This window comes from Rhineura floridana, chromosome 5 (genome assembly GCF_030035675.1).
Source record: "Rhineura floridana isolate rRhiFlo1 chromosome 5, rRhiFlo1.hap2, whole genome shotgun sequence".
NCBI lineage: Eukaryota > Metazoa > Chordata > Lepidosauria > Squamata > Rhineuridae > Rhineura > Rhineura floridana.
The window spans coordinates 51,714,727-51,728,401 of record NC_084484.1 but is presented as its reverse complement, the minus strand read 5'-3'; the positions used below and the strand labels follow the sequence as shown (position 1 = coordinate 51,728,401).

At 40.7% G+C, this 13,675-nt stretch overlaps 1 pseudogene; it reads right to left on the bottom strand.

Moving 5' to 3' along the window:
• Positions 1 to 1,083: 1,083 nt before the first annotated feature.
• On the bottom strand, positions 1,084 to 5,510 carry LOC133384873 (coagulation factor X-like; annotated as a pseudogene).
• Between the last annotated feature and the right edge of the window lie 8,165 nt (positions 5,511 to 13,675).

The window sequence follows — 13,675 nt, the reverse complement described above, 5'->3', positions numbered from 1 at the left end:
AAGTCACCACTGGTGAGGAAGGGATCAATCCTCCCCTCCTCATGTGTTCTAACATTCCCCTCTAAACATCCCCCATGCCTCCTCCCCAGCTGCAAGCCTCCTTCCAGGAAGGTGGCCTCCTCCCTCCAGCAGTTATAGGCTTGCAAAAAGCTAAAATGCTTTTAGTGGGTATGAGTGTGTGTGCTGCACGTATGATACCCCTTTTGCTTTGCCACCCCCACTGTTGGCATGCAGCCTCTGGAGGGCTGGTCAAAGGGCAATGCATCATTCAGGGCCAAAAATGTTCTTCACCCTTGGTTAAAGGGATGAAACAACATCTGGGTGGCTCACAGGCTCCCCACCACTTGTCTATGTACTGTAGGAAGAGGGTATACAAGCAGGTGACAACAACCATGCCAGATGAAACCTTAAAATGCAGAGAGGGCATCACAGAAGACAACTTACAGCATTTTGTGGCATGTGACTGCAACCTCCTTCCCCCCCGCCCTCGGGAGATGAAAACTGATTGGCCCCTATTAACAGATCAGCACTGAAAAATATGGACTTCAACCTAGGATGCACTTACAATGTCAGGCTGTGGTGTGGATCTTTTGGCGCTCTGTTGCTGTGCTAGGCTATATGAAGCTACCCTTTGGCCCCAATTACACACATTCAATTGCAATTATTGCAGTTACTGCACACCATTTATTTTAGGACTGATATGTTTAGGAGCATAATTATTATAAATATGTGTAAAATTTGCATGTAGATAATGAAAGTTAGGATTTCACACTGAAATCTGTTGCAAAACTACTCTTAGCATTATTCTATTGTACCAAAAGCCCTCATCTGTAAGGAAAGAGTAATGGGAACAGTTTGGGGGAGATATACGTTCTGTGTTGGCGCTATATGGCCACAAGAGGGGGGAACACACACAGTCTCTCCAGATGGGCTTTCTATGGGGCTGTTGGAGTTACCACAAAATGGAGCTATAATCCAGTGTATGCAATGAAACAAAGTTAGCTGCATGCAATCTTTCCTCAAGTCACATAGCTTGACAGCCTGCTTTGAAAAAACAAATCTAGTTCCTTCCACAAGGCATAAATTTATTTATTATTACATTTATATCCCACCTTTCCTCCAAAGAGCTCAGGATGGCATACATGTTTTTTCCTCTCTCTCCATTTTATCCTCACAACAAACCTTAGAGGTAGGTTAGGCTGAGAGGCAGTGACTGGCCCAAGGCCACCCAGTGAGCTTCATGGCTGTGTGGGGATTTGAACCCTGGTCTCCCAGGTCATAGTCCAATACTCAAATCACTACACTATGCTGGCTTTCTATTATAATAATAAATCTATTATTTAAAATAATACAATAATGCATTATTGTACATGATGCTGTGTAATAACATAGTATTTTCCCATCAGACAAACATTATAACATTTTCTTATGGCTTAAACTAAATAGAGGATTTGATCTAGATAAGTATGTAATAAAAATGGTTCCTCCACAAGACATGTAACACTTTATTATTGGAGATACAATTTGTGAATGATGATATGTAACAAGAGAGCACTTTCCAAGCTTTAATTTTAAAACAGATATGGTACAAATGAGAATATGAAATGAAGAAAAACATCAAATTATTTGAGAAAGAGAAGCCATATAAATATATGAGAAATTTGCCAGGTTCTTCTAAAACTGAGTTCTGTCATGCAACTATTTTGAAGAATTTGGAACTCAGGGCTTTAACACACCCTCCTTATTCCTATCTTAAAGTGGCCTTCCTGGAAAGATAGATGTGAGTTAGAGGCACAACAAAGGCTGGTGTAAGTTTTAGGCACAATGACTTCTTTAATTTATTGATGAAATGCCTATGAGATATATACCATTGAATAATTATCAGGGAACAGCGGTTCTCCTCATGCTTAATTCTGTTGTATACTTCAACGCATTATACTCCTTAGCCAACGTATGAATTTTGACACTTTGGTATAAATGCCATATTTCCCCTCCCTTGCACACCCTTCTCCCCAACTGATTACACCGGTAACAAAGTAAGTGCCCTTGTATTCAATGACCTGCAGACCTCCACTGTCTCCATGGCATGCATCTTGAGCTATAGAACTGTAACCAGCACAGAACATATTTTCAGTAATTGGGAAATTCAATCCAATTCTGGACAAGTTGCAGATATGCCTCGCAACGTTGGACTACTTTGAGTGAGTTGGATACTTGACCCTTTTTTGGGCCGTGGCTAAAGCCACTGACAGTACCCTTCCATTGTCTCATTAAGATGTTATTGGCAAAGTCTGCAGTGGGAAGGCATGCAGGGATCACATTCTGTGAAAACTGGATAGGAGCCTTCAACTGTATGAGGGCTATATTATATCATAGTCATAGGTTTCTGGTATGAAATGCACGTATATTTTATCCACGGTGAGAACCATCCCTGTTGTTGCACTGCTGTTGTGTTCACTTCTCCTGCATGAGAACAATACAGTATAAATTATTATGTGATACAAATATGATGTGCCAAGACATTGCTCGTCAGTGTGGTTTGTTACTGCTATTTTTCACCACTCTTCATTTGAAATATCACAATATAATAAAAACACAACCTTTTATTCCAAAACATCCTCTTTTCATCTCTCACATGACTGTGATAGGAAGAAGTATTGCACTCCAAAGGCAGTTCCAGACAACTTGTTTACTGAGGATTCATCGTGATTTCTTTGCAGGGAGGTTAGATTATGCTGCGTCAAAGCAAGTGTTATCCCATGCTTTGTAGTTCCACAAGACATCCCAGTCAACTATAACTACACAACCTCCATTTGCCAGTGCGTGACTGAATCCCACCCCAAAATAGGGACAGTCTGGAAGCACCCTTACTGTAAAGAAGGTGACAACTCTAAAAGCATGTTGAGAATGTTATGTCTAATTATAGAGCCAAACGAAACAGGACAGTAGGCAATTCATGAGCTTTTTAAGGTTAATAATCTCTCTCTGTGTGGGTCCCTTGATTCAATTGTGGCGGGCACATTGTGGTGGTGGGTGCTAATCCTCTCCCCCCAGTGTGTTTTCTCTATTAACAAAGCTCTTCTGAAGCCATGATTTGCATCACTGAGAAAAACACTCTCCTCCCAGCACCACATTTCCAATCCAATTCAACGTCCTCCACCACTTATGCTATTAAGATTTTTAAAGACCACAGGAAATACATAATGCAACCTCATGTGCAAAGTTTATGTACAACACATGAATAATAGTGGGGGATTGAGCATGTGTGTAAGATAACATCAGGAGGACAAAAGAGAGAGAATGGTACAAACTTTTCCCAATCACCTCTGCGTACCTCACCTATTTTTTCAGTTTAATATCTTTGAATATGTGATAAAAATGAAAAGTGCCTACCCACAACTTTAATTAGTTTTGTTTATACAGTGAGCTGCCGTAAACACATGCGTTTTGCTCAGAATTGTCTGTGTTAGAATTGCTTTTAATATGTCTTTTAATATCTTTAACCCTTTTTTAAAAAGATGTTTTTAAAGTTTTTAAAAAGTTTTTAACGTTGTTTTGTTTTAATGTATTTTAAGGTCTTTTTATGATGTTTTAAAGTGTTTTTAGTGTTTCTGTTTGCCGCCCTGGGCTCCTGCTGGAAGGAAGGGTGGGGTATGTATATATGTATGTATAAATAAATAAATAAATAAATAAATGTTCATCCACAAAATCTTCTCCTTCCCTATCTATTAGAAGTGCCTGAAAAGGATACACAAAATTTAGGATTGCATGAGTAAATGGTTTTTAAAATAAATTTTATCATAGCGTTTATTAGCCTTCTTTCTAGAGCACCTGGAAGAATCAAAACAAAGCACAGCCAAATAAGGAAAAACCCAAATAAGAACACATAAGGTATGGGAAATGGAAGGAAAGCAACTTTTAAGTGCCTGAGTGATGTGGTGCATTTCCATAAGGGATATTAACAGTAAGCAGGGCCACCTCTACCATTAGGCAGAGCGAGGTGGCTTCCTCAGGCAGCAGATGCTGACGGGTGGACAGTGGTCAGAGCTGTGACTGTCATGAGTCCTGGTCTGCACCCCTTAAGTTAGCCTGAAGGCCTGATGCCAGTGAGTGGCCAGGTCAGGCACTGGCTAAGATCCCCTGAGGATGGGAGGGTGAAGCTCCTGCTCTGCAATCCCCAGCAACACTGGGCTGCAGAGCGCAACCAGACAGTGCTGCAGATCACAGAGCAGGAGCACCACTTTCCCAACCAATACTACTACCGCAACCATAAGCAGCCGGCACACACTTAAATATGCCCAGTTGCACCTTCTGTTGCGTTGCCACATGCCTGCCTGCCATCAACCAAGAAGGCATTGAGGGCGTTGCCACATCAGCATGCATGCCTGATGACCTCCTCCTCTATATTCTTTTATAATGGAAAAGTCCCCTTCTCTGGCGATTGAGACATTGAGGGCAGGTTGTCAGTAATTCCTGACAAAATCTGAGCTTTCCTCCTCTCCCTTGCCCATCCCCGTTTGTTTGTTTTTTCCAGAAGTTTTTTTTTTTTTTACAGGATCTGGCTTTTAGTAACTACTATCAAAGCTTATAGGGCTGCATTTTTCTAGTTTGTATTTTACTCCAGTTTTTAAACGGTTACACACATATTTTTGCATTTAAATTTGTAATGCACAACTAACAGGATTCACAATGGACCGGGCTAAAAATGTAAAGAACATGCAAACTGCTGTATTTGAAAGCTAACAATTACTAACATTTGATGCAGCTTAGGCTCTTGGTAAATAACTAATGATGGCATTAACTTTCTTTATAATAGATTTTTTGCTTACAGAAATACAAAAGTGTTGGAATCGATTCAGCTCCAGTATTTATTCTTCCAAAACAAAAGGGAACAACATCTCTTTGGAGTGGGGCTTCTTGCCGTCACATACTTTGAACCAGAGCTTGGAAAAGTTACTTTTTTGAACTACAACTCCCATCAGCCCAATCCAGTGGCCATGCTGGCTGGGGCTGATGGGAGTTGTAGTTCAAAAAAGTAACTTTTCCAAGCTCTGCTTTGAACACAATACAGCAAGTCCCCTTGGAGAGATGGGACTTGATGACATTCTGTGGCTCTCGGGGAATTGTACGGAAAAAACATGGCTGCCCCGATGTAAACGTAAGGGAGCAGCTAAAAATGAAATAATCCATATTTATTGTTAAATATGGATTTAAAAAAACCAAATGTCATGACAAGATACAGAGAGATTAATTTACCTGCCATGGACATTCACCCAGTTTACAGTCCTGTTCAATATCTGTTCTGATATCTGGGTCCGTATCAGAGTAATCTTCTTCATACCCATTGAGTGGTGCTTCATCCTGGGAGTGTAGGTGGGGACTGGCACTTGTGAAACTTGCAGCTCACCAGCTATTTCATCATAGGCTGATGCAGCATTGAATATATTGAAAAGTGAACTGGCTTCCCTCTTTGTCTTCTTTTGAATTTTAATTTGACCAAATGGATATTCAACTGTAAAATTATAATTGGAATTTAAAATTTAGCAATTCAACCTAGCCAACTTGTACTTAGGAAACAAAAATGTAAAACTTTTAATATATGTCTTTCCCATTAATGCATGCATGGCTGACATCTTTCCTTTATTACTGGATGTGGCCTGTATTCAGTAAGATGGATGAGGTAAGTCCTCTAAAGAACAGAGTTAGATGTGGGCTGAGAATCAGCAAGGAGTTTTTAGAAGCTGAGAGACTGTGGGCCAGGGAATCCAGGGGAGGCAAGTGTGTGTGTATGTTAGTGAAGAAGTGAGTGTCAGTTGCATTTACTTATATAAACTAAGCAATGAAGACTCCAATCATACACACACTTGGTTCACTTGTGAGTAAGACTAATTGAACTCAATGGAATCTATTTTTGAATAAACATTCATAAGAGTATACTGCAAATGTCTGATTAATTTCCCATGTGACCAACTATTTTTTATTGCATTTTTTAAATATGAATGAAATAAAGCAGAGGAAAGACATATGCCTCCCTGCACCTCTAAATGAAAGAATCAACCAATAAATGTCAGATCAAATGGTCAAATCAAGTTCCTTTTGATTTAAAAATGATCTTCCTCCAGTGTCTCTGTTAACACCTTGGGGGGGGGTACCATGATTAATTTTTTTCATATAGAATTGCTAACCTTTTTATTGGTAGCTGCTTATCAGGTACTAGCAAAAAAACGGAAGTCAGGAGAACAAATACTATGGTTGCTTCCAGATGGATGTTCATTGTGGGATGGGTGCTCCTCATGCATGCAAATTTCTCACATCATCCTCAAAATATTGTTGGTACCAAAATGCCAGCCTATAATCCTCTCACCCCAATTTAATCTGGCTTTACCTTTCCGGAAAAATCTGATAGATTAAAAAAATGTGGCCAATGACAGATTTACAGTATTAAACCTTAATCTAAAAGAAGCAAGATCAGATTTGAAAAACAACATTACTAAAGAAAATAACTATACAGATGCGGAAAGCTAGAAATGATGGAATATATGATATGGATTTTGAGAATATATGGTTTGCTTTTATTGACTTTGGTTCACATGGCGGTTTAGTGTGAATCTGGTACTACTTGCAGCCCTTTTTAATTTGCAGCGTTTACATGATGGATAAGGCAAGGCAAAGGTAAGCTGCTGCTTTTCCCTTATCCGCATCAAATCAATCCAATTCTAATCCAAAAAGGGAAGGAAAAACTGTCTGTGCTTCACGTCTCTAGGGCTTTACAGACGCTTAGCTCCAATGCTTTTGTGAGTCCATGCCCACTCCCTCCTCCTTCCTTTGTTCATGTCATTTCCTGCTGGCTTGCAAGCCTGCTGCAAACGGTGCTTTTTTCCCCCCTTTCCCCCATAATTTGTGCAAAAGAGGATAACACTGTTCAAACAAATATTTGTATTTCTGCTGGATTCTGAAAATACATATAATTGCGTTTAAGCATTTTTTCTTTTTTTTAATGAAACTTACTCTAGTACACCCTTTCCCAACTAGTGGGCCACCAGATGTTGCTGGACCACAACTCCCATCAGCCTCAGCCAGCATTGCCAATGGTCAGGAAAGATGGGAATTGTGGCCCAACAACATCTGGTGGCCCACTAGTTGAGAAAGGCTGCTCTAGAACAAACTGAGCATTCTCGGTTGCAAAGGTAACCAGAGGAAGTGGTAGTTTGACCTTAGGAAGCTGCAAGATTGACACTTTTCCTTCAATCAGGACTGAAAACAGCTGATTGGAAGGTAGGAATGTGAACCTTTAAACTCTATCGCGATAGGAAAAGTTTCATCTTTAAACTGGAGTTCAGCTCCTGTGTGGATGAGGAGACAACAGCTGAGGACTGCTGAAGACTCTTGGATCTTTATGGAATGGCATATTACGGAGATGACTTGGTCAGATATATTTATTTCAGAGTATGAAAAGAAAAACAGATATCAGAAATTTGGAAAATTCTTTTGTACTCTAGCTTGTGGTTTTTGAATTTGTTACTTAAAACAGATTTTTTTAAAAAGAAAAAAGTTAACTAGGAATTAAACTGTCAGAAGCATTCAATGAAACAATCCATGCCAAAATCATAAAATAGGAAACTTAACCAAAGTGATTTTAAAAACCATAACTTATAAGAAGTAGTCTCATCCAAAGACATTGCTTTATACCTTTAGAAATGCAGGATTCTCCATTGTTTTCCAGACTATAAACATCAGCGCAAAAGCATTCAATAGTTCAAACTTGCAGAACTGCCAACAGCCACCATTGTTTAATTCACAGGATTTTTGTATGACTGTTCAAAAGACAAATAATATGAGCACTGAAAAATAAATCCATTTTCTGCAGGCAGCGGTGAGGGACAGAATCATTTTTTTCTAGATTGTAAACCCTTCAGGCATTTTGGCACTAATTTATAATTCCTTTAGTCTTTCTACTGTTTGAGCTCTAGTTCTAACATTGAAGAGCCAACTGCTAGAAGGAAGTTGGTTTATAGTCTAGCCATTTCATGACTGGAAGCCTGATCCTAACATTCTCATGGTGAATCAACAACTATTTGGAAAACAATGGATGCTATCCAACTAAGTCATTCCTTATTTCTGCTTACACAGTCTCTCTTCCTCCTCTGTGACCCCTAAATCTGTTCTGGGTTTCCTCCCCAACCCTCTAGAGCAGATTTGGGGAAGGTGTGGGGGCTGTGCAGGGAGAGGAGGGAAGAATTTCTGTCACCAAGTGGAAATCCTTGTGCTGACAGAAAGACTTAGGGCTCATCCAGACGACTGTATAATGTGTGACATGATCGCTTTGTGTATTCATTATTTTTCAGTCGTCCATATGACGTTGTGCGCTTTTGCGCATTTACGTGCGGTTAAATCTGCTTTGGCATTACCGTGAAAAATGCGATTTGCTTTTTTAAAGCGGTAATCATCCGCTGCAATATTAGGGGCTCGGATGCAATACCGCAGACTTTAGAGCAGGAGGCATTCCGTGGGCAGTCATTGGGCGTTTCCCCATTCCCCTTCCCTCATTTCAGCCAACAATGTATTTCCACTTTTGCGCATGTGCACAAATGTCCGGGGAAAGCCCGGGAAAACGGAACCAATCAGAGGAATGGTGTGGTGTTGGGGAGGCCTCGGCAACTTCTACTGCGCAGATGCAAAAAACGCATTTGCGTAGAATCAGCAACAGCCATTAATTTTTAGCCTGCCTGTGAACTAGACGGCCGCTCAGGGTGAGATCTGCAATTGTGGTTGTTTGTAAAGGCCCCCTTTTCCTGGCTGATCTCACTCAAGTGTGGCTGGTTGGTGCAGGGAGCTCGCTTTGCTCTTTCCTCCTCGCTTGGAGACAGACAGACACGCACAGGCACACACAGTGGAGATAAGAGAGACACTGGTGCTTTGCAAAGGGCCATGGGAAGGAAAGGGAGAAGGAGGGAGGGTGAAGGCTACAGAGCATCAAGTTTTGCCCAAAGTGGTTGGGAAGCTGCTGGGAAGCCTCTCTCGGTGGCTGTTCCCTTATGCTGCCGCCGCCGCCTATGCGGAGAGCGAGAGGCAGGCAGAGAGAGAGAGAGAATGGGGAAACTGTCATATGCGAAAAGGCAAAACTACATGAATTCAGTTTTGCGATATAACGCAAATACAGGAATACAGAGAGAGCGCCCCGAGAGTGCTCAAAGGAGGTTCTTGAAGGACAGCCTGCAAAAGGCTCAAATCAACAACCAGTTGAAATGCAGTAGCCAGCATGCCCCCTTCCTTCCTTCCTTGATTCCTTTGCTCTCTTTTTCGCTCGCTCCCTGGATATCCTTCAGTTGCACCCTCGTTTGCCCAGCACGTCCACGCCGGGTCTAGGCAGGAGTTAGGCCAGACACTCTTCTGGGCTTATACAAATATATAACTCTGTGTGTGTGTGTGTGTCCAAAGATGGCTTGAGACAACAGATCAGGTTTCCTACACTACTCCCCCCCGCAAAAAAAAAAAAAAATCCAAAGAAAATGGGGGCAATACAGTCATTGCCTCAGCTACACAAGGCAGATATTCAGGGCTGGTTCTAAAGGGCGGCCAGGTTGGGCACTGGCCCGATGGCCCCTGGAGCTACAGGGGCCCCCTCAGCCACCCCTCCACTCCCCTTCCGTGATCCATGCCCCCCCATGTCCCCCCATGTCTCCCCACTTACCTGTCTGCTGTCTTTTACCATTGCCCTTAACAAAGATGGCAACTGCAGTTTCCCTAAGGTACTGAAGCCCCTGCCGCCATCTTAGTTGATGGCAGAGATGCACACTCGTAGCACTCATGCATGCCATCAACAAAGGTGGCGGAGGAGGCTTCATCCCCTTAGGGAAACTGTGGCCGCCATCTTGGTTAATGGTAATAGTAAAAGACAGGAGACAGGTAGGTGGGGTTGGGGTGGGCTGCGCGCACATGTGAATGCGCACGTCCACACATGCTGGGGCCCAGGGCAAGCTGATGCCCAAGGGCCCCGGCATTCCTGGAGCCGGCCCTGCAGATATTTAATAGTAAGTGGAGCTGCACAAGAGCCAAAAACTCAGAGAACTCCAGAATGTTTACTATGCATAAAGGCAAAAACACATAATTTGTTTTTTTTTTATAATTTTTTTATTCAAATTTTTCAAAAGACAAACAAAACAAAGTCAAACAACAAAAACATAACAATACAACAAAAGGAAAAAAAATAGTTGACTTCTGATTTGTCGCAGATCAGCTATAAGTATATAATATATATCAAACCTGTCCCTTAATATATACATACAGGATCACTTTTCTCCATAGGTTATCTTAGTTAATTGTCAAATTCCAATATCATCATTTTATTTTGATCTTTCAACAAAAAGTCTAAGAGAGGCTTCCATTCCTTAAGAAATGTGTCTGTCAATTTTTCTCTAAGTAAGCATGTCAATTTATCCATCTCTACTAAGTCCATTAATTTCAATAGCCATTCTTCCGTTGTTGGTGTTGATTCTATTTTCCACTTTTGTGCGTATAATAATCTTGCTGCCGTAATCATATATAATATTATTCTTCCATATTTGTTTTCTATTTGTTTATCCATAAAACCCAATAAAAAAAATTCTGGTTTTGACTGAATATTTATCTTTAGAATTTTTTGCATCATCCTACCTATCTGTGCCCAAAATGATTTTGCCTTTTTACACAACCACCACATATGATAAAATGATCCTTCTTGTTGTTTACATTTCCAACAAACATTAGAAACATTACTATACATTTTTGACAACTTTTCTGGAGTCATGTACCAACGATACATCATTTTATAGAAATTTTCTTTAAGATTATAGCATAATGTAAATCTCAAGCCTTTTTTCCACATATTTTCCCATTGATCCATTTGTATGTTATAACCAAAAAATTTTGCCCACTTTACCATACACTCTTTTACTTGTTCTTCTTCCATATCCATTTTCAGCAAGAGTTTATACATTTTTGCAATTATATTTTCATCATTTGTACACAAACCTATTTCAAAATCAGATTTACTTATTTCAAACCCATACATTTTCTTATCCATTTTATATCTTTCTAACAATTGTAAATAGGCAAACCATTGAGAACTATATCCTTCCTTTATCAGTTGTTCTCTCTCTTTCATTATATATTCTCCATGTACATTTTCCAATAGTTCATGATAAGTTAACCATTTCTCTTTTCCAGCCATTTATCTTCTGTAAAAAGCTTCTTGACTTGAGACACATAATGGTGTTTTCGAATAGAACCTTGGTTTATATCTATTCCATATTTTCAACAGAGGACGTCTTATAAAGTGATTATTAAAGTCTACATTTACTTTTACTTTGTCATACCATAGATATCCATGCCATCCCCACTTCAGGTTATGGCCCTCCAAATCCAATAGTCTTTTATTCCTCAATAAAATCCATTCCTTTATCCATAATTTGTTTTTGCGTAATATCGCAAATATAAACACCTGGAGACACACACACACACATCCCCGCTGGCCCTGCTCCAGAGTCGCGAGCGGCAAGGAACTCCCTTACAGCCACAGGAAATTCAAACTTTCACGCTCTTATGAGCCTTATTGTGCTTCGTTGCAAAGGGGGAGAGGAGCATACGTCATATTTTGCGGACCAATCGGCTGATAGGGGGGAGTGTTATGGGCGGAGCTGGGAAAAAGCGAGAAGAAGTACGAGTCCTCCTGCTGCATGTGCGGGCACAAAAAAAGCATTTTTTTTAATCGGGAAAGAGCGAACAAACAGGCACAGTGAGGACTGTCAGATGACGAACCGGATATGGAAAATGTGGATTATCCCGCTCTGTTTGGATGAGCCCTTAGTTGGATCCAGCCCAGTTTGCTTCACACCACCCTGGCAAAAGTAGAAGCAAAGGAGGAGGCCTTGTTTATATCTAAACCAGAAATTGTGGATTGATTCTCTCTAACGAGCCATGATTAGGAAGCCAACAAACTATGGGTTAAGATTGGCTAAGGAAACAAACCATAATCCCTGGTTCAGATATAATAGGAAGTCAAAGCTTCTTCTTTATTTCCCCTGCTCAGGCCAAAGGAGGAGCGAAGCAGGAGCCATTGGGTAGCAATCGCTCATTCACAGTAAACTACAATAAGCCAGGAAGTCTGACTTATCATTACATGTGAATGCAGCCATTGTGTAGATGCCATCAATGCATCTATAAAGGCCTATGTAACACATCTGGGAACCTTGTTTTGGCCACATTATGTTTCAAGGGGAACTTTCTCTTCTGTAATCAGATGCACAGGCTCTTCCCTGCATCAGAATCTTGCAGATCTCACAGTAGGAAGATGTAAAAAAATCAGAGAACTGAAAGGGCTGGTGATTTAAGAACATAAGAAGAGCCTGATGGATCAGGCCAATAGCCAACCTCATCCAGTATCCTGTTTTCACAGTGGCCAACCAGATGCCTTTGGGAAGCCCACAAGCAGGACTTGAATATAAGAGCACTTTCCCATCCTGCAGTTTCCAGCAACCGGTATTCAAAAGCATACTTGCTTGCAACCATAGAGGAAGAGCATAGCCATTGTGGCTAATAGCTATTGATAGCCTTATCTTCCACAAATTTGTCCAGTCCTCTTTGAAACATATCCAAGGTGGTGACCATCACTGTTTCCTGTGGGAGCAAATTCCATAATTTAACTATGCTCTATGTGAAGCACTTTCTTTTGTCTGTCCTGAATCTTTCAATATTCAGCTTTATTGGATGTCCACAAGTTCTACTGTCTTGAGATAGAAAAAGCTTTTTCTAAAAAACTTTTTCTAGCTACTTTCTCCATGCCATGCATAATTCTTTATACTTCTACCATGTCACCTCTTACTTGCTTTTCCTCTAAACTAGAAAGGCCCAAATGCTGCAGCCTTTCCTCACAGGGCAGGTGTACTATTCTCTCGATCATTGTTGGTTGCTCTTTTCTAAACCTGATCCAGCTCTATAATGTCCTTTTTGAGGCGAGGCAACCAAAACTGCACACAGTATTCTAAATGTTGTTGTACCATAGATTAGTATAATGGCATTTTGATTCCAAAACTGGCGACTTCTGCCTCCCTGACTGCTGCCACACACACGATAGACAGGAGAAACAAGATGTCTTTCATACATTTATTCAGCTGCTTCCTGAATTTCTTTGCTTCCACAGATATTCCAAAGGACTAGAGAATGTTACACTTTGAATACTTAAAATCTTCTTAGGTCAGTTGCTTGAGGCAACCCCAGACTGGGTCCTCTGTCCTCACTTTGCTTTCCTAAGTCCTAGTGATGCGAGTTTGATTGTGGTCATATGCTTCTTGGGATGGGGCACAGAACAGGTCTCAGACCTGGGTGTAATTGCTACAGCATAGGATGTTGTATGTATCACTGAGTTCACACGCTTGTAAATGTCCATACAGTTGGCTCGATGTCTCTTTTCCTTCTCTTGCTATTGGAGGTCCAAGGAAAGCAGAAATGAAGGAAATCATGCAAATATCTAAGCCTGCATATGCTCAGGCAGCATGTTATTTCCTATATAATATAATATATATATAATCATCAGCATACACTTAGAAACAATACTCTGTATCATCTCAGTTTGGGATACTTGTATTGAGCAGTTTCGCCCATGATAGCCATCCAGACATGTGCAGGTGTATGTATTAAT